At 40.2% G+C, this 22029-nt stretch overlaps 1 non-coding gene across 1 annotated transcript; it reads left to right on the top strand.

Annotated features, from left to right (window-relative positions):
- Positions 1 to 18686: 18686 nt before the first annotated feature.
- Positions 18687 to 18794, top strand: LOC130937700 (small nucleolar RNA R71). Its single transcript, XR_009068905.1, has one exon. It is a non-coding gene; the product is annotated as a small nucleolar RNA R71 (small nucleolar RNA).
- The last annotated feature ends 3235 nt before the right edge of the window (positions 18795 to 22029 follow it).

The raw sequence follows: 22029 nt of genomic DNA, 5'->3' as shown, positions 1-22029 counted from the left end.
TCCAACAACATCTACAGTCCTTTGTCAGCCTCCTATCAGATTTTTGCTCAGGTCCCTTAATTTCAACCAGAAGATACCTGAAATCATAGAAAAACACACAAACTCATAGTAAAGTCCAGAATGTGAATTTCGCATAAAAACTAATAAAAACATCCCTAAAAGTAGCTAAATCCTAGTAAAAACTACCTAAGAACAATGCCAAAAGCGTATAAGTTATCCGCTCATCACTTTTCTAATGAGGTCATGCGCGAACACCTGTTTGGACGCTGATAAACCCAGATTTTATGATATATTTTGTGCTGAATTTAAGTTAATTATTCAATCCTTCACCCACTTATTCATGTGAAATTGCATGGTTTTACTTTCCCTTCCTTATTATGTGATGTATGTGAAAAACATGTTTCCTAGGCTTTAAAAATATTAATTTTAATTACCTTTTATTGCCATTCGATGCCGTGACTTGTGTGTTAAGTATTTTCAGATCTTCTAAGGCAGGAATGATTTAAAGGATGGAAAGGAGACATACAAAAATGGAAGGAAAGCGCAAAATGGAGTTTTTGAAGAAACTGGCAGCGACGCAAACGCATGAACGACGCGACCGCATGCCAGCGCGAAATGGCAGTGACGCGACCGCGTGATTGACGCGATCACTGGCCATAAGAGAAACGCATATGATGCGGACGCATGACTAAAGCGACCGCGTGACAAGGAAAATTCCAAATGACGCGATCGCGTGACCCACGCGGACGCGTGACAGAGGCCACGCACTAGAAATTACAGATCTCGTTCCCAGCAGTTTATGGGCTCTTTTTGGCCCAGATCCAAGCCCAGAGAACACAGACCAAGGGTTGTAAAGTGGAGGAATGAAGTGAACAATGGGGGAGCGAATTTCAAAAAGCATTTTTCATAGTTTAGATGTAGTTTTTAGTGAGGGATGTTCTCTCCTCTCTCAGGTATTAGGATTATGATTTTTAGAAATTAGGAATATTTTCATCTTCTTCAATTACAGGTTCAATGTTCCTTTTATTTGTTTTCTCAATTTAGTTTATGGATTTCTATGTTCAACTCAACTTCTTTATTTGGCTATAACTGCCCATGTTACATTTGATATCTTTATCAATTCAAGATTTTGAGGTATTTTAGTTTATTATTACTCTCTTTTATCTATGTTACTGTTGCTCCCAATCTGAAGATATTTTTATTCCAGTAGATTTACTTTTCTCCTTTTGGTCTTGGCTAAAAAATCAGTAACTCAGGAGTTATTAGACTCAACGTGATCGATAATCGCTATCTTTCTTAATTAGCTTGAACTTCTATAATCCCAATCTTTTTTCTAGGAATTAACTAGGATTTGAAGATCAAACTAATTAGTCACTTAACCTTCCCTTGCACTAGCAAAGGTCAACTAAGTGGAATTAAGATTCAATTTTCATCATCATTGATAAGGATAACTAGGATAGGACTTCCAATTTCTCATACCTTGCCAAAAGTTTATTTTACAGTTATTTATTTATTTTACCTGCCATTTTAATTACTTGTTCCTCATCTTTAAAACCCCGATTTACAATCTTCATAACCAATAATAAGAACATACCTCCCTGTAATTCCTTGAGAAGATGACCCGAGGTTTAAATACTTCGGTTATCAATTTATTTAGGAGTTTGTTACTTGTGACAACCAAAACGTTTGTACGAAGGAATTTTCTGTTGGTTTAGAATCTATACTTACAACGCGCCTATATTTTTATAAAATTCTTTACAAGCTAAAATCTTAACGTCAAAATGGCGCCGTTGCCGGGTAATTGCAAACGTGTGCCTTATTATTGGTTATTGTAAATATTTTTCTTTTATTTGTTTACTTGTTTTTATTTTCACTTCTTATTTCTGATAACTACTATGAATTCTCACCCCTCTCGCTTTTAGTCTGGTTCTAATTTTGTTGGAAGGAATGGACGCTATAACAGGACTATGCATCAAGGTCTATACAATCAAAGATGGATGGAGCCAAGAGGATCTGATCACCCCTTTGGGCAACAACACCCTCCTAGATATCAGGGACAGAGACCATTCTACAATGCATACCCAACTGATAGATTTGGTGGACTGCCTTGTAGCTACCAACAAGCCCCACCCTATGCTCAGAGACCATCTTTTCAACACAACCTCAACCCACCATACTCACAAGCTTCTTCTCACCATCCGCCACCATATGATCCATATCCGCCCCAACACCAATCCAATTACTCCCAAGAACCACCACTCCCCCATACACCATGTCCATATCCATCAAACCAAGAATCACATGTTTGCTTCGAAGAATCAGTAAACCAATTCAATGCAACCCTTCATCAACTGGAGCAAGCAATAAATCAATTATCTTCCAAATGTTCGGACACTCAACAGACTCACATGGCTTCATGTGGAGAATCTAATGAAGAATGTATTGTAAAGAAGACATAAGAAGCCCCAGTGGACAACATAGAGCATAACTTCGTACTGGAACAAGTAGAGGACGCTATCATTGTAGAAGAAGAAGAGTTGGTTGAAGATTTAGGAGATGCTGAACCTCCGCAGGAATACAGAGTTGTAGAGAATTCCATCGAAGACGTTACAATTGATGCTAAAGAAGATGTTACACCGCCTCCAATGCAGATATCTTATGAAGAACTAGACGAAATAACTCAAGACGCATGTTTCCTTGATGATGATGATCACGAGTCAAGCTCTCTTAGTGATGAACTTACATCCGCAAGAGAATCCTTTGAGATAGAAGAATCTTCCCCAAGTGAATACAAAGATGATGCAGAGGTCGATTTTTCTCAACCTCCTAATTATGACCCGAGTGACGAGGAAGATTGACGAAGGAATTTTTGCCGGTATAGAAATTATCAAGTGATCAATCGTAGTATAGTCTAAACCGACGCAAAATCCATCATCAAACAAATCTACAATCTATAATCGAGAGTATTAGTCCCGAGTCGTTCTTCCCTAGGAATGCTACAAGGATGCATGTATTGGTTAAGTGGTCTTTTGTGGCTTGAAGAGTGTGGCATAAAAGTGTGAATGAAAGAAAACAACAATCAATCAATATTAAAAACCTTGGCCAAGGTTGAACATTGGAAGTCCCATCACTATAGCTTCCGTCAATTGTGACAACAAAGGAGTGTTGCTTCACTTAGTTAACCCCTAATTATAGAGAAAAGTCAAGTAAAAGTAATTAACTCAAGTCACAAGTCCTAGTCTTACCCTAGAGAAGTCTAGCTTTAGTGCACTCTAAGTCAATTAGCAATCCTCAATTCTTAATCAACAATTGACATCCATTATTCAAGTGTCTCCAATGACTCAACCACTAGGCCAAGTGAGGGAATACTACTCCATATCTAAAGTTGGCATTTTCTCAAACATTTGGAGGGCAAGAATGAAAGACATAGTAAAATTGAGAAGAGATTTAGAATCAAAGCAATTCAACACAAGAGATTAACAACAATCAACAATGAACAACAATGAAAATGAGATCTTCAACGAATCAATAGAGTTCAAAACAACAAAGTTAAACCTAAGATCTACAAGAATTGAACAATTACAAACACTAATTGAGATTAGAGATAAGGATCTACAACATGAACAAAGTAAATTGAGAGTGGCAATAGATCTCACCAAAGAATGATTGAGAATTGAGAAAATGAAGATGAATCCTAGAGAGAAGTTGGAGTTTCTCTCTCTACCAAATGTAACTAACTAAAAACTATCTATCTAATGATCTAAAATTAGTCTATGGATGAATGTGTGTCAATCCCCTTCAATCCTTGGCTTTTATATGCATGTTGGCGCCAAAGTTGGTTGCTGAAACCTTCCTAAAATCGCCAGGCACGTGCTGCAATAAAGGAATCACGTGCGGACTACGACGCGTGCGCGCACGGTACGCGTGCGCGTCCCTGGCTGATTCTGCGATGTGCGCGTGAGCGCCTTGTGCGCGTACGCGTGCTTGGCCGAGATCAATCCTTTGACTTTTTATGCTTCTCTCCACTTGCATGCTTCCTTCCTTGCTTTCTTTGATCCATGCCTAGCCTATTTTAATCCTGGAATTACTAGCAAACATATCAAGGCATCTTATAGAATCAAAGAGAAACTAGAATTCATCAAAATAAGGCTTAAAAAGCATGTTTTTAAACTTAAGCACAAATAAGGGAGAGATAACAAAACCATGCTAATTCCTAGGCTAAATGTGACAAAAGGTTATTAAAATATTCTAATTTTAATACAAAACAAACCGTCAAATTGGGGTTTGTCAACCTCCCCACACTTAAGCCTTAGCATGTCCTCATGCTAAAAATAAGAAGGAACTAAGGGTTATGACATTTATTTGGATGCAACTAAACTATGTGAATCCTATCTAAAGGCAACTATCAAAAGCAATTGGAAATGCTTAGTTCAAACAAATCAATTCCCAAGAGAGCATGTGTAAGCACAAGAGCTAGGCAATAGGAATTAAGTCCAAACCACAATTGTATTGAATTATCAAAAAGAGTTTAAACTCGCAAGAATATAGACAATATGGGTGAACACATGTGATTGAACTTTTGAACCCTCACCGGATGTGTATCCGCTCTATTCACTCAAGTGTTTAAGGGTTAATTCACTCAATTCTCTTCTAATCATGTTTTCCAAAATTTGATTTTCTTCTAACAATCAACACTTATTCAATGCATGCATACATTCATCATGAGGTCTTTCATTTAGGTTGTAATGGGGTTAGGGTCAAGGTAGGATCATTTATGGTTAAGTGGACTGGGATTGAATCTTTGATTAACATAGACTTTCCCACCTAACTATATAATGACCTATACAATTAAGCACTAATCTAACTACCCATTCTTCACTTTTCTTACATACTCATGCATTTTCTTTTTACTTCACTACACTTATGCGTTGATTCTTATTGAGCTTCACTTTGGGCATTTTGTCCCTTCTTTATTGTATGATTTTTTTTTCTTTTCCATCATCATTTTTCCATTTTTTTTTCTTTTCATCATTTTTTTTCTTTATATATTTTCCTCTCTTTTTTTTCTTTTTCTTTCTTTCAAACTAAATACAAGAACATCAATGCATAAGGTCTCTACATTCAATTTATACATGAATATGTGCCCAATTCCTAAACATAAAAGTGTACTACCCCTTTTTTCCCATCCAATGTTCCCAAGCCTCACCAACTTGAATAATAAACACTCTCACTAGCCTAGGCTAATCAAAGATCCAAACAAGGACTTTTCATTGGTTTTCCGCCTTGGGCTTGTAATGAGCTAAATTGAGAATAAGTTGGTTAAGCATAGGCTCAAAATTGGTTAATCAAAGGAATATAAAAGGGTTAGCTATTTGGGTAAGTGGCTAATGAAGTGATGGCCTCAATCATATAAATGCATAAATACAAGAAATAAATGGATATATAGAATCAAGCAAATCAAGGATTATAATCATAGAAAGAGAGCAATTTCACACAAGAAATGGTACATAAGTGGTTATAAAATGTAACCACATCAATAGGCTCAAGTCTCACAAGCTTGTGTTCTTAGTTCAATACATGCTTCACAAAGTATGAAATTCAAGCAAGTTTCACCAAAAAATTTTTTTCAATCAATTGGGTTAATGCCCTCTATTTAAGCTTCTTGAAAAAAAATCTCAATGTTTGACTAAGCATTGTTGTGATTGAAAAATCCAAAAAAATTTTTTTTTTTAGTTCACCCTTCCCTTTTTCACTCAAAATCAATATCTTATGCAAAAAGGGTGATTAAGTATTTGCAATTCAAAGTATGATTTCTAATCACAATCTCAACTAAAAATAAAGATATGCAAAAATGTATAAAGAAAAATCCAACTAAAAGTATGAAATCTATCATCTAAAACATCTAAGGATATCCATAAGCATCAAAGTATCTAAAATCCAAAATAAGCAATACAAAGCAAGCTAGAAATGCATCATAATATATACAAAATGTGCAAAATAAGATAACTAGGCTGAAAAGTTCACCGGTTCCCAAATAATGCTACCGGTGCCCTCCCCACACTTAAAATCAAGCATCGTCCTCGATGCTAAACCGGAGGATCAGTGGGAGGTACAACGATAGGTGCTGGCTCTGACTATGGCTGTGGTAGTTGGCGTTCGGCCAGGGGTGGATGGATGAGAAGGGGAGAGGACGTGGGCGATTGGGGGGATGGCGAGAGAAGGGGTTGGCCGTGCGGTGGTGGCCGGCGGAGCAGCGGCGGTTGAGGGTGAGAGGAGGAAGAAGATGAAAATGGGGGAGAAAAGGGGGTTCTGCGCGACTGCGCAGTGCGCGTCGCGCATTAGGTTATCATCATTTTGAATCGACGCGGGCGCGCACCTTGCGCGTCCGCGTGCATTGGTACAACTAGGGACCTATGCGTGCGCGCACAATGCGCTCACGCGTGGATGATCAAAATAGGCAAGGACGCGTGCGCGTACTCCGCGCGCACGCGTGCAAGGAGTTGGGCTGGAGGCTTAAAGTTGGCCCACATGAGGCCTAACTCTCTGGTCAATGGCCTGGAGGTTGCACTACTAGGCCTGCGCGTACGTGGCATGTGCGCGTCCGCGTATAATTGACAGTTCACCATAGGGCGCAAGCGCGATACGTGCGTTCGCGTCTTTTTCTTTTCTTGGTTTATGGACGCGCACGTGACACGTACGCGTCCGCGCGAGTTGAGTTGGGCCAGGGGCTTATTGTTTGCCCAGAGCCGGCTTAACTCTCTGGGTGTTGGCCCAGAAGTTGCAGCAGCCGATTGACGCGCACGCGGCAGGTGTGCGTACGCGTGCGTTTCCTTATAGTTGTATGGACGCGCACGCACATAGTGCGCGTAAGCGTGGATTGAGTTGGGCTTGAGGCACAATGCTGGCCTATAAGAGGCCCAACTCTCTGAATATGGGTGATGATGCATCCGCTCATGGACGCGTGCGCGTACATGGTGCGCGCGCGTCCACCCCCTCTTTTTTTTTTTTTTGAAATGCCTAAAAGCTCTAATTGCCCAAAGACTCCCCATGGTGCCTGCAACTCCTTATTTAGTCAAAATCACACACTTTCTAAAATGCAAGTTGGTTTTGAGATTTATTCTATTTCTACTAAGCACAACATACATGTTAATATGCTAGCAACTAGTGTACACAAACAAGCTAATTATGAAGTAAAAAACTACCTACAATGGTAACTCGAATCACTTATTAAACCAAATTAAAAAAAGTATGGAAAGAGTTTACCATGGTGGGGTGTCTCCCACCTAACACTTTTAGTTAAAGTCCTTAAGTTGGACATTTTGAGATGCTCGTTGTTATGGTGGCTTATGTTTGTACTCTTCTTCGAATTCCCACCAGTGTTTGCTCTTCCAATAGCCTCCGGGATCCCAATTTAAACGTACAAGGCCTTCAAGGGGGCCTAAGCAAGTAACGAGGCCCTTAAGTTGATAGTGGTCTATGTATGTTCCGGGGTCCCATACTTTATTTGTCAAACCCTTTTCTTCTTGATCTTCATGCTTCCAATAGGGTGACAAACTTATTGAATTCTCCTTGTAACTCATACTCATCATCTTAATCCCATCGAGTTTGGCTTCACTCGGCTTTTGAAACTCAAAGTTTGATCTTCCATCCCTTATGCTCCTTGTTTCCCATTGTCCACCAACATCCAATCCGTTCTTACTCTCTAGCCCACAAAGGGTTCTAAGTTGACTGTCCGTTTCTAACAACGCATATTGATATGGGCCAAGAAAATTAAAGGATGAGATGATTACCCACTCAATTTGTGATTGGGACGGTGACTTAGCAAGGAAGATATTCAATGATCTTGACATTGTAGGTTTCGCTTCCTTTGGCTCCTCCATGATGATTTCCATCTTTTGATAACTCTTTTTAAATTCTTCTTGTTTGCTAACTTCCTTCAAACCTTTATCATTGATCAAGTTATGTGTTGGAGGTTGCGCACCCTCCTCAACATTGGTTTCACATTCGAAGGGGGAAGCTTCAACAAGATCACCATTGTCACTTGATGTAGAGTTACTTTCGTTGATGGAACTTCCTTCTTGTTTACCCTCCTCTAAGTCTTCTTCCACTTCTTTATCTTCAATAATCTTTATTTCCTCTGCTTGTTGCAACACACACTCCATTTCCTTGTGCTCAACTTGAGACTCTAAAGTCTCCCTCATACCTCCCTCTTTGGTTGCTTTCTCACAATCATCCGTGAACTCATTTTGCTTGTGATATGAATCCCAAGAATCTATCTTTTGACGGATGGTTGCTTGAAGTCGATCCATTTCTTCCTTGAAACGATCCCTTAATTCTTGTTCCGCTTTACTAACATAAGTAGGATCATATTGCTCTTGGATTAATGGACATTGATATGCTTCCATGGAGGTTTGTGGCAGAGAGGAGAAATCATAATGTGGTTGGAAAGAAGATTCATCAAAGCTTTGAGGTGGGAAGTCATTTTGGTCATTGGTAGAGGGTGAAGTTATACGGGACGTAAATTCTTGGAGGGTAGAGGTGAAACTAGTGAAGGCGGTTTGGAGTTCTTCTTGCTCTTGAAGAATGATACCAAGTGCATCATCCATGGGGACTTGGGTTGGAGGGTAAAAATGTTGGAGTGGTGGTGATTCAAGGGTTGCTTGTTCATAATCGTCACAAGGGTATGCATAGGGGGAATATAGATTTGGATCATATGTGGGCACTTGGTGGAAATAAGATGTGGGTTGAGAATATGGTGCATAGAATGGTGGTGGTTGAGAGGTATAACCATGATAAGAATCATCATATTCGTAGGAATGATATACATTATAGGAAGGATTACCATCATAGTAACTTGAAGGGGAAGGTTGCCATAATGATTGCTCATATGGATATGGCTCCCCTCCTAAGAATTCATCTCTCCCATAATGTGAGCCATCATTCAAGTTTTCATTGCCTACAAAATAGTCATAGTTATATCCAAAACCACAAGGATGAGAATTCATAGTGGCAAATAGAAACAAAACCAATAGAGATCTCAAAACTAACAAAAACTAACAAACAAACAAAAGACAAACATATTCACAATATTCACATATTTACATTAACCAAAGACATGGCACTCATGCGCATTCCCCGGCAACGGCGCCATTTTGACGAAGGAATTTTTGCCGGTATAAAAGTTATCAAGTGATCAATCGTAGTATAGTCTAAACCGACGCAAAATCCATCATCAAACAAATCTACAATCTATAATCGAGAGTATTAGTCCCGAGTCGTTCTTCCCTAGGAATGCTACAAGGATGCATGTATTGGTTAAGTGGTCTTTTGTGGCTTGAAGAGTGTGGCATAAAAGTGTGAATGAAAGAAAACAACAATCAATCAATATTAAAAACCTTGGCCAAGGTTGAACATTGGAAGTCCCATCACTATAGCTTCCGTCAATTGTGACAACAAAGGAGTGTTGCTTCACTTAGTTAACCCCTAATTATAGAGAAAAGTCAAGTAAAAGTAATTAACTCAAGTCACAAGTCCTAGTCTTACCCTAGAGAAGTCTAGCTTTAGTGCACTCTAAGTCAATTAGCAATCCTCAATTCTTAATCAACAATTGACATCCATTATTCAAGTGTCTCCAATGACTCAACCACTAGGCCAAGTGAGGGAATACTACTCCATATCTAAAGTTGGCATTTTCTCAAACATTTGGAGGGCAAGAATGAAAGACATAGTAAAATTGAGAAGAGATTTAGAATCAAAGCAATTCAACACAAGAGATTAACAACAATCAACAATGAACAACAATGAAAATGAGATCTTCAACGAATCAATAGAGTTCAAAACAACAAAGTTAAACCTAAGATCTACAAGAATTGAACAATTACAAACACTAATTGAGATTAGAGATAAGGATCTACAACAAGAACAAAGTAAATTGAGAGTGGCAATAGATCTCACCAAAGAATGGTTGAGAATTGAGAAAATGAAGATGAATCCTAGAGAGAAGTTGGAGTTTCTCTCTCTACCAAATGTAACTAACTAAAAACTATCTATCTAATGATCTAAAATTAGTCTATGGATGAATGTGTGTCAATCCCCTTCAATCCTTGGCTTTTATATGCATGTTGGCGCCAAAGTTGGTTGCTGAAACCTTCCTAAAATCGCCAGGCACGTGCTGCAACAAAGGAATCACGTGCGGACTACGACGCGTGCGCGCACGGTACGCGTGCGCGTCCCTGGCTGATTCTGCGATGTGCGCGCGAGCGCCTTGTGCGCGTACGCGTGCTTGGCCGAGATCAATCCTTTGACTTTTTATGCTTCTCTCCACTTGCATGCTTCCTTCCTTGCTTTCTTTGATCCATGCCTAGCCTATTTCAATCCTGGAATTACTAGCAAACATATCAAGGCATCTTATAGAATCAAAGAGAAACTAGAATTCATCAAAATAAGGCTTAAAAAGCATGTTTTTACACTTAAGCACAAATAAGGGAGAGATAACAAAACCATGCTAATTCCTAGGCTAAATGTGACAAAAGGTTATTAAAATATTCTAATTTCAATACAAAACAAACCGTCAAATTGGGGTTTGTCAAAGATATCGAAGACTTTGATCAAGACATGGTTGAAACGGAAGAAATTTGCCAAGAAGTGGAGGAATTCACAGAAGATTACAAGGGAGCAGAACTTACAGAACCACTGGAAATAACTATCCCAAGGCCACTACCACCCAACACAAACTTCAAGTGGGCAAAATCCTTGACCTTTATCTTCAAATTTTCACTTGAATATAGTTTTCTTGAAACAGATGGCCAGCTTAGAGCTCTCTACGGCTTTAAGAGTAAGAAGGAAATGGCTCGTACTCAGAGCTGGTGCACAAGGTTAAATAAAGTTCCACGCTTCAACTCGAAGTGCACGGATTGGCATCATGATCAATCGAATGGATCTCGAAAAACGTTTGGTCACCATGGTGAGAATCTACTTTCTAAACCGCCCAGCTGGAGAAATGCAGATCAAGATAAAAACGGGTGTACATGTAGAATTTGGGATCCTGGAATCTATTCCGACAGTCGTCACCCCGGGAGCCTGAGAATATGTTTGAAGCTGCTCAAAAGCTTTACGTACCTTGTTTGGGAACCTGGAGGCTATTGGCATTTCAAGCATTGGTGGAGATTTCTGGATGAATTTAAACATAAGCCGCCATAACAGGAAGCTCATCCAATGTCCAACTTAAGGACTTTAACTAAAAGTGCTAGGTGGGAGACAACCCACCATGGTTTGGTCATTTCTTTCTCAATTTCTTTATTTCGTATTGTTTGATTTTTTTTTATGATTTTGTATTTTTTATTGAACCTGGATACTATTCATAACATTTCATTTAGCCTTGTATATCTGCATAAAAAAAAGAAGGCGTGTGACGCAACCGCATCGCTCAGGCGTTCGCGTCATTTGCGAAAAACACTCCCCATGCGTCCGCATCATTCACGCGGCCGCGTGACCTAGAGATCGGCATAAAGATCCAACGTCCAGAAAGTTGGGCTGGAATCGTGCGGCTGTTGCGCATTTTGCACAACACGACCCACGCGGTCGCGTCTTTGACGCGGCCGCGTCACTTGCACAACACCAATCCCACGCGACAGCGTGAGCGACGTGATCACGTCGCATGGATTGCACACCACCCCAAAGGAGACAGTGAGTTGCGCTGAACCGACGCTAGAATTGTGAGTTTCACACAATTTTTAGCGACACGATCGCGTCCTTCATTATCTACCCATTCCATGCGACTGCATGCCCCACGCGATCGCACTAACCCCATTCCACACAAGCCACGCGACCGCGTGCTCCACGCGATCGCGTAGATTGCAAATTATTAACCCCCTAGGACGCAAACCCTACCCATCGCGCGCCCCCCCAACCCATTTCTTCTTCCTCTTCCCTGCAACCACCCCCTCTCTCTCTCTGCTCTTCGCTGCCGCACCTCCGACGACCACCCAAACCCCACCGTAACGCCCCCCTTCTCTCTTTTCCCTCTCTTTCTTCTTCTCCCCTCCACCACTCTTAGCCCCCCCTCCGCGACCACCATGCCCACCGCGCCGCCCTCAACCGCCGCGTCAGCCACCACCACCATCCCCCAGCCATCTCTCTGCCCCACTTTCTTTCCCACGCCTACCAGGTTCTGCCGAACGCCATTCTTCTTTCAATTCCTAGTTAATTGCGTATTTTTCTGTTTATGTTCATCATTAGGCTAATTAGATATGCATGTTGTAGTGGATTCTAGGTGGTTAGGTAGCCTAGGATGTGGTTAGTGGATTTAGGCCTGATAATTGCACCGTTCCTATTATCTGTTTACCTGTTCTGTAATTTTATTCTGGCTATGCTATTCATACTGTTCATCTGATATGTTTATGCTGCTAGACTATTCTTTAATATTCCTACTATTTGTGACTGTTTGCAGCATTTGTCAATCTCATATGAACTGCTTTTCTTGATATCTGTTTTCTGGGAACGTTCAATTTTAGCCGGAATGCTGCCCAAATTTTTTGCAAATTAATTTTTTCACTTTTACATTCAAATATTGGTTTTGGCATTTCTCACTTTTGCACTGCTCCATGAATACCAACCCAATTCTTGAATGAATGGGCCAACATTCTTATTCTTCTTGTTTTCCTGGTCATTAATCTGGATTCTTGATGATTTGATCTTATTCTTTACTACTTCTATATCTATCTAAATCATCATCACTACCCTGTTATCCATGCTTGACTATGAGTTGCCTGTTGCTTCAAATTGTGAAATTCTTGTTACTTAGGAATAAATCATCATGCCATTTACTCTGCCTTTCTTTTTACTAACTCACTAATTTTCGCCTTCTCACCTCTTTTTCAACTTTAACCACTCTTGACTTTCTAATTTTTGACTAACTCCTTCCACTTCTTAACTCATGGCATGATTATTATTGCTCCTAATCAACATGAATTCTATTTATATCACATTTTGGTTTGAAATTTCCCATCTCCGCTTTTTAACTCCTAAGCAATCCAAAATGCACCATTATTCAACTCATTTCATACCCTACTGCTCCTTTGCCACTTTGTGCTTATCTTGTTATCTGCCTACATGTTTTCCCGTTTTTATTATATCCTAGTGGTGCGCGAAATTGTGATCACTACAACTTCGCACAACTAACCAGCAAGTGCACTGGGTCGTCCAAGTAATACCTTACGTGAGTAAGGGTCGATCCCACGGAGATTGTTGGTATGAAGCAAGCTATGGTCACCTTGTAAATCTTAGTCAGGCAGACTCAAATAGATATGGTGATGAACGCATAAACATAAAGGTAAAGATAGAGATACTTATGTAATTCATTGGTAGGAACTTCAGATAAGCGCATGAAGATGCCTTCCCTTCCGTCTCTCTGCTTTCCTACTGTCTTCATCCAATCCTTCTTACTCCTTTCCATGGCAAGCTCGTGTAGGGTTTCACCGTTGTCAATGGCTACCTCCCATCCTCTCAGTGAAAGCGATTGCATATGCCCTGTCACGGCACGCGGAATTCAGCTGTCGGTTCTCGGTCAGGCCGGAATAATATCCATTGATACTTTTGCGTCTGTCACTAACGCCCCGCCTGCTAGGAGTTTGAAGCACGTCACAGTCATTCAATCATTGAATCCTACTCAGAATACCACAGACAAGGTTAGACCTTACGGATTCTCTTGAATACTGCCATCAGTTCTCGCCTATACCACGAAGACTCTGATCTCACGGAATGGTTGGCTCGTTTGTCAGGCGAGCACTCGGTTGTCAGGCGAGCACTCGGTTGTCAGGCGATCAACCATGCATCGTGCAATCAGGAATCCAAGAGATATTCACTAGAGCCTTGGTTGCTTGTAGAACAAAAGTGGTTGTCAGTCACCTTGTTCATAAGTGAGAATGATGATGAGTGTCACGGATCCTCACATTCATCAAGTTGAAGAACAAGTGATATCTTAGAACAAGAACAAGCGGAATTGAATGGAAGAACAATAGTAATTGCATTAATACTCGAGGTACAGCAGAGCTCCACACCTTAATCTATGGTGTGTAAAAACTCCACCGTTGAAAATACATAAGAACAAGAGTGATCATTGGTTTCGGCCCCAGAGAGGGAACCAGAAGAACCAAGATCGATCTAGAGATCTAAAGTGATCAAAAGATGAAAATACAATAGTAAGAGGTCCTATTTATAAGAAACTAGTAGCCTAGGGTGTACAGAGATGAGTAAATGACATAAAAATCCACTTCCGGGCCCACTTGGTGTGTGCTTGGGCTGAGCAATGAAGCATTTTCGTGTAGAGACTCTTCTTGGAGTTAAACGCCAGCTTTTATGCCAGTTTGGGCGTTTAACTCCCATTTGGGTGCCAGTTCCAGCGTTTAACGCTGGGATTTCTTGAGGTGACTTTGAATGCCGGTTTGGGCCATCAAATCTTGGGCAAAGTATGGACTATCATATATTGCTGGAAAGCCCAGGATGTCTACTTTCCAACGCCGTTGAGAGCGCGCCAATTGGGCTTCTGTAGCTCCAGAAAATCCACTTCGAGTGCAGGGAGGTCAGAATCCAACAGCATCTGCAGTCCTTTTCAGTCTCTGAATCAGATTTTTGCTCAGGTCCCTCAATTTCAGCCAGAAAATACCTGAAATCACAGAAAAACACACAAACTCATAGTAAAGTCCAGAAAAGTGAATTTTAACTAAAAACTAATAAAAATATACTAAAAACTAACTAGATCATACCAAAAACATACTAAAAACAATGCCAAAAAGTATACAAATTATCCGCTCATCACAACACCAAACTTAAATTGTTGCTTGTCCCCAAGCAACTGAAAATCAAATAAGATAAAAAGAAGAGAATATACTCTAGACTCCAAATTATCAATGAAACTTAGCTCCAAATTAGATGAGCGGGATTAGTAGCTTTTTGCTTCCGAACAGTTTTGGCATCTCACTTTATCCTTTGAAATTCAGAATGATTGGCTTCTTTAGGAACTCAAAATCCAGATAGTGTTATTGATTCTCCTAGTTAAGTATGATGATTCTTGAACACAACTACTTATTGAGTCTTGGCCGTGGCCCAAAGCACTCTGTCTTCCAGTATTACCACCGGATACATACATGCCACAGACACATAATTGGGTGAACCTTTTCAGATTGTGACTTAGCTTTGCTAAAGTCCCCAATTAGAGGTGTCCAGGGTTCTTAAGCACACTCTTTTTGCCTTGGATCACAACTTTATTTCTATCTTTTTTTTTCTTTTTCTTTCTCCCCCTTTTTTTTTCGTTTTTCTCCTTCTTTTTTTTTTGTATTCACTGCTTTTTCTTGCTTCAAGAATCATTTTTATGATTTTTCAGATCCTCAGTAACATGTCTCCTTTTTCATCATTCTTTCTAGAGCCAACAATTTTAACATTCATGAACAACAAATTCAAAAGACATATGCACTGTTTAAGCATACATTCAGAGAACAAAAGCATTGCCACCACATCAAACTAATTAAGCTAGTTTTAAAGATGAATTTGAAATCCTGTACTTCTTGTTCTTTTGTGATTAAAACCAGTTTTCATTTAAGAAAGGTGATGGATTCATAGGACATTCATAACTTTAAGGCATAGACACTAAGACACTAATGATCATAAGACACAAACATAGACAAACATAAGCATGAAAATTTCGAAAAACAGGAAAATAAAGAACAAGGAGATTAAAGAACGGGTCCACCCTAGTGATGGCGGCTTGTTCTTCCTCTTGAAGGTCTTATGGAGTGCTTGAGCTCCTCAGTGTCTCTTCCTTGTCTTTGTTGCTCCTCTCTCATGATTCTTTGATCTTCTAATTTCATGGAGGAGGATGGAACGTTCTTGGTGCTCCACCCTTAGTTGTCCCATGTTGGAACTCAATTCTCCTAGGGAGGTGTTAATTTGCTCCCACTAGTCTTGTGGAGGAAAGTGCATCCCTTGAGGTATCTCAGGGATTTCATGATGAGTGGGGTCTCTTGTTTGCTCCCCTCTTGAATCTCTCTTTCATTGAACGCCCTCTTCATAAATGTCTATGAGGACTTGGTCCAACCTTTGATCAAAGTTGACCCTTCTTCATGGCCACAACTTCATAGAAGTGGTCTTGATGCACCCTTGAGATGAATCTCTCCATCTCCCATGACTCGGAGGAGGAGGCTTTTGCCTTCCCTTTTTTCTTTCTAGAGGTTTCTCCGGCCTTGGATGCCATAAATGGTCATGGAAAAATGAAAAGCAACACTTTTACCACACCAAACTTAAAAGGTTTGCTCGTCCTCGAGCAAAAGAAGAAAGAAGAGAGTAGAAGAAGAAGAAATGGAGGAGAGGGAGATGGCTTTGTGGTTCGGCCAAAAGGGGAAGAAGTAGTGTTTAGGGTGTGTGAAAATGAAGGAGTGAAGATGATAGTGGGATTTGATAGGTGGGGGGTTTTTGGGAGAGAGGTGTTGAGGTGATTGGTGAATGGATGAAGAAGAGAGAGGGTGGTGGGGTTGGTGGGGATCCTGTGGGGTCCACAGATCCTTAGGTGTCAAGGAAAAGTCATCCCTGCACCAAATGTTGCTCAAAATCACGTTTTGAGCCATTTCTAGTGTTAAACGCCGGGCTGGTGCCCATTCCTGGCGTTTAACGCCAGGTTCTTGCCCTTTTCTGGCGTTTAACGCCAGTCTGGTGCCCCCTTTCTGGCGTTAAACGCCCAGAATGGTGCCAGACTGGGCGTTAAACGCCCAACAGCTAACCTCACTAGCGTTTAAACGCCAGCAACATCTTCCTCCAGGGTGTGCTGTTTTTCTTCCTGTTTTTCATTTTGTTTTTGCTTTTTTCATTGATTTAGTGACTTCTCATGATCATCAACCTACAAAAGAAATAAAATAACAAAAGGAAATAGTTAATTATAAAACATTGGGTTGCCTCCCAACAAGCGCTTCTTTAATGTCATTAGCTTGACAGAGGACTCTCATGGAGCCTCACAGATACTCAGAGTCATGTTGGAACCTCCCAACACCAAACTTAGAGCTTGATTGTGGGGGTTCAACACCAAACTTAGAGTTTGGTTGTGGCCTCCCAACACCAAACTTAGAGTTTGACTATGGGGGCTCTGTTTGTCTCTGATTTGAGAGAAGCTCTTCATGCTTCTTCTCCATGGTGATAGAGGGATATCCTTGAGCCTTAAACACAACGGATTTTTCATTCACTTGAATGATCAGTTCACCTCCATCAACATCAATCACAGCCTTTGCTGTGGCTAGGAAGGGTCTGCCAAGGATGATGGTTTCATCCATGCACTTCCCAGTCTCTAGGACTATGAAATCAGTAGGGATGTAGTGGTCTTCAATCTTAACCAAAACATTCTCTACAAGTCCATAAGCTTGTTTTCTTGAGTTGTCTGCCATCTCTAGTGAGATTCTTGCAGCTTGCACCTCAAAGATCCCTAGCTTCTCCATTACAGAGAGAGGCATGAGGTTTACACTTGACCCTAAGTCACACAGAGCCTTCTTGAAGGTTATGGTGCCTATGGTACAAGGTATTGAAAACTTCCCAGGATCTTGTCTCTTTTGAGGTAATTTCTGCCTAGACAAGTCATCCAGTTCTTTGGTGAGCAAAGGAGGTTCATCTTCCCAAGTCTCATTTCCAAATAACTTGTCATTTAGCTTCATGATTGCTCCAAGGTATTTAGCAACTTGCTCTTCAGTGACATACTCATCCTCTTCAGAGGAAGAATACTCATCAGAGCTCATGAAAGGCAGAAGTAAGTCCAATGGAATCTCTATGGTCTCATTTTGAGCCTCAGATTCCCATGGTTCCTCATTGGGGAACTCAATGGAGGCCAGTGCACGCCCACTGAGGTCTTCTTCAGTGGCGTTCACCTCCTCTCCTTCCTCTCCAAATTCGGCCATGTTGATGGCCTTGCACTCTCCTTTTGGATTTTCTTCAGTATTGCTTGGGAGAGTACTAGGAGGGAGTTCAGTGATTTTCTTGCTCAGCTGACCCACTTGTCCTTCCAAATTTCTGATGGAGGATCTTGTTTCAGTCATGAAACTTTGAGTGGTTTTGATTAGATCAGAGACCATGGTTGCTAAGTCAGAGGTATTCTGCTTAGAACTCTCTGTTTGTTGCTGAGAAGATGATGGAAAAGGCTTGCCATTGCTAAACCTATTTCTTCCACCATTATTGTTGTTGAAACCTTGTTGAGGTCTCTCTTGATTCTTCCATGAGAAATTTGGGTGATTTCTCCATGAAGAATTATAGGTGTTTCCATAGGGTTCTCCTAGGTAATTCACCTCTTCCATTGAAGGGTTCTCAGGATCATAGGCTTCTTCCTCAGATGAAGCTTCCTTAGTACTGCTTGGTGCATTTTGCATTCCAGACAGACTTTGAGAAATCAAATTGACTTGTTGGGTCAATATCTTGTTCTGAGCCAATATGGCATTCAGAGTATCAATCTCAAGAACTCCTTTCTTCTGATTTGTCCCATTGTTCACAGGATTCCTTTCAGAAGTGTACATGAATTGGTTGTTTGCAACCATTTCAATAAGCTCTTGAGCTTCTGTAGGCGTCTTCTTCAGATGAAGAGATCCTCCAGCAGAGCTATCCAAAGACATCTTGGATAGTTCAGAGAGACCATCATAGAAAATACCTATGATGCTCCATTCAGAAAGCATGTCAGAAGGACACTTTCTGATTAATTGTTTGTATCTTTCCCAAGCTTCATAGAGGGATTCTCCATCCTTCTGTCTGAAGGTTTGGACTTCCACTCTAAGCTTACTCAACTTTTGAGGTGGAAAGAACTTTGCCAAGAAGGCATTGACTAGCTTTTCCCAAGAGTCCAGGCTTTCTTTAGGTTGAGAATCCAACCATGTTCTAGCTCTGTCTCTTACAGCAAAAGGGAATAGCATAAGTCTATAGACCTTAGGGTCTACCCCATTAGTCTTGACAGTGTCACAGATTTGCAAGAACTCAGCTAAAAACTGATGAGGATCTTCCAATGGAAGTCCATGGAACTTGCAATTCTGTTGCATTAGAGAAACTAATTGAGGCTTAAGCTCAAAGTTGTTTGCTCTAATGGCAGGGATAGAGATGCTTCTCCCATAGAAATCGGGAGTAGGTGCAGTAAAGTCACCCAGCACCTTCCTTGCATTGTTGGCATTGTTGTTTTCGGCTGCCATGTGTTCTTCTTCTTTGAAGAATTCGGTCAGGTCCTCTAAAGAGAGTTGTGCTTTAGCTTCTCTTAGCTTTCGCTTCAAGGTCTTCTCAGGTTCAGGGTCAGCTTCAACAAGAATGCCTTTGTCTCTGCTCCTGCTCATAAGAAAGAGAAGGGAACAAGAAAATGTGGAATCCTCTATGTCACAGTATAGAGATTCCTTGAAGTGTCAGGAAAAGACAGAAGTAGAAAATTCGAACTTATCAAAGGAGATGGAGTTCGAATTTTTGCATTAAGGGATAGTGTTAGTCCATAAATAGAAGGATGTGAGGAGAAGGGAAGTAATTTTCGAAAATTAGGTGAAAGATTTTGAAAATATTTTTGAAAAACATTACTTAATTTTCGAAAATGAAAGTGGGAAAGAAATAAATGATTTTTTTTTGAAAAAGATTTTGAAATTAGAAATCAAAAAGACTTGATTGAAAACTATTTGAAAAAGATGAGGTTAAGAAGATATGATTGGTTTTTAAAAAAATGTGATTGAGAAGATATGATTTGAAAACAATTTTAAAAAGATTTGATTTTAAAAATTAATTACTTGGCTATCAAGAAAAGATATGATTCAAACATTAAACCTTTCTCAACAGAAAAGGCAACATACTTGAAATGTTGAATCAAATCATTAATTGATAGTAAATATCTTTGAAAAAGGAAAGAAATTGATTTTGAAAACATTTGATTGAAAAGATATGATTTGAAAAAGATTTGATTTTGAAAAACTTTGAAAACTTGAAAAAAAATTGATTTGAAAACAAAATTCTCCCCCTTGTGCCATCCTGGCGTTAAACGCCCAGAATGGTGCACATTCTGGCGTTTAACGCCCAAAACTATACCCTTTTGGGCGTTAAACGCCCAACCAGGTACCCTGGCTGGCGTTTAAACGCCAGTCTGTCCTTCTTCACTGGGCGTTTTGAACGCCCAGCTTTTTCTGTGCAATTCCTCTGCTGTATGTTCTGAATCTTCAATTCTCTGTATTATTGACTTGAAAGGACACAAATTAAAAAATATTTTTGGATTTTTAATAATGAAGAATAATCAAAATGCAACTAAAATCAAATAACAATGCATGCAAGACACCAAACTTAGCAGTTTGTATACTACTGACACTAACAATATGAGAATGCATATGAGACACACAAAATACTTCAAGTCAATAGAATTCAAAGATTAGAGCACGAAAATCATCAAGAACATCTTGAAGATCACTAAGACACATGAATGAATGCATGCAATTGACACCAAACTTAAGATGAGACTAGTGTCTCAATAAGAAACATAACATATTTTTTATTTTTATGATTTTGTAATTTTTTTTTGTGCTTTTTTCGAAAATTATATGGAAAAGAAAATAAAGGTATCAAAATTCTTAATGAGAATTCCAGGAATCATGCAATGTTAGTCTAAAGCTTTAGTCTAAAGGAATTAGACATGGCTAGCTAAGCTTCAGCAGGACATTGCATTCAAGAGCTAAATTGATGAGAATCAATCAGCTTTGGTGATGATAAGAACATCACCCTGAAACACTAGAATTCATTCTTAAGAACTCTGAAGAAAAATACCTAATCTAAGCAACAAGATGAACCGTCAGTTGTCCATACTCGAACAATCCCCGGCAACGGCGCCAAAAACTTGGTGCGCGAAATTGTGATCACTACAACTTCGCACAACTAACCAGCAAGTGCACTGGGTCGTCCAAGTAATACCTTACGTGAGTAAGGGTCGATCCCACGGAGATTGTTGGTATGAAGCAAGCTATGGTCACCTTGTAAATCTTAGTCAGGCAGACTCAAATAGATATGGTGATGAACGCATAAACATAAAGGTAAAGATAGAGATACTTATGTAATTCATTGGTAGGAACTTCAGATAAGCGCATGAAGATGCCTTCCCTTCCGTCTCTCTGCTTTCCTACTGTCTTCATCCAATCCTTCTTACTCCTTTCCATGGCAAGCTCGTGTAGGGTTTCACCGTTGTCAATGGCTACCTCCCATCCTCTCAGTGAAAGCGATTGCATATGCCCTGTCACGGCACGCGGAATTCAGCTGTCGGTTCTCGGTCAGGCCGGAATAATATCCATTGATACTTTTGCGTCTGTCACTAACGCCCCGCCTGCTAGGAGTTTGAAGCACGTCACAGTCATTCAATCATTGAATCCTACTCAGAATACCACAGACAAGGTTAGACCTTCCGGATTCTCTTGAATACTGCCATCAGTTCTCGCCTATACCACGAAGACTCTGATCTCACGGAATGGTTGGCTCATTTGTCAGGCAAGCACTCGGTTGTAAGGCGATCAACCATGCATCGTGCAATCAGGAATCCAAGAGATATTCACTAGAGCCTTGGTTGCTTGTAGAACAAAAGTGGTTGTCAGTCACCTTGTTCATAAGTGAGAATGATGATGAGTGTCACGGATCATCACATTCATCAAGTTGAAGAACAAGTGATATCTTAGAACAAGAACAAGCGGAATTGAATGGAAGAACAATAGTAATTGCATTAATACTCGAGGTACAGCAGAGCTCCACACCTTAATCTATGGTGTGTAGAAACTCCACCGTTGAAAATACATAAGAACAAGAGTGATCATTGGTTTCGGCCCCAGAGAGGGAACCAGAAGAACCAAGATCGATCTAGAGATCTAAAGTGATCAAAAGATGAAAATACAATAGTAAGAGGTCCTATTTATAAGAAACTAGTAGCCTAGGGTGTACAGAGATGAGTAAATGACATAAAAATCCACTTCCGGGCCCACTTGGTGTGTGCTTGGGCTGAGCAATGAAGCATTTTCGTGTAGA

The sequence above is a fragment of the Arachis stenosperma genome, chromosome 6 (genome assembly GCF_014773155.1).
Source record: "Arachis stenosperma cultivar V10309 chromosome 6, arast.V10309.gnm1.PFL2, whole genome shotgun sequence".
Classification (NCBI taxonomy): Eukaryota; Viridiplantae; Streptophyta; class Magnoliopsida; order Fabales; family Fabaceae; genus Arachis; species Arachis stenosperma.
This window is presented reverse-complemented; position numbering and strand designations above follow the sequence as displayed.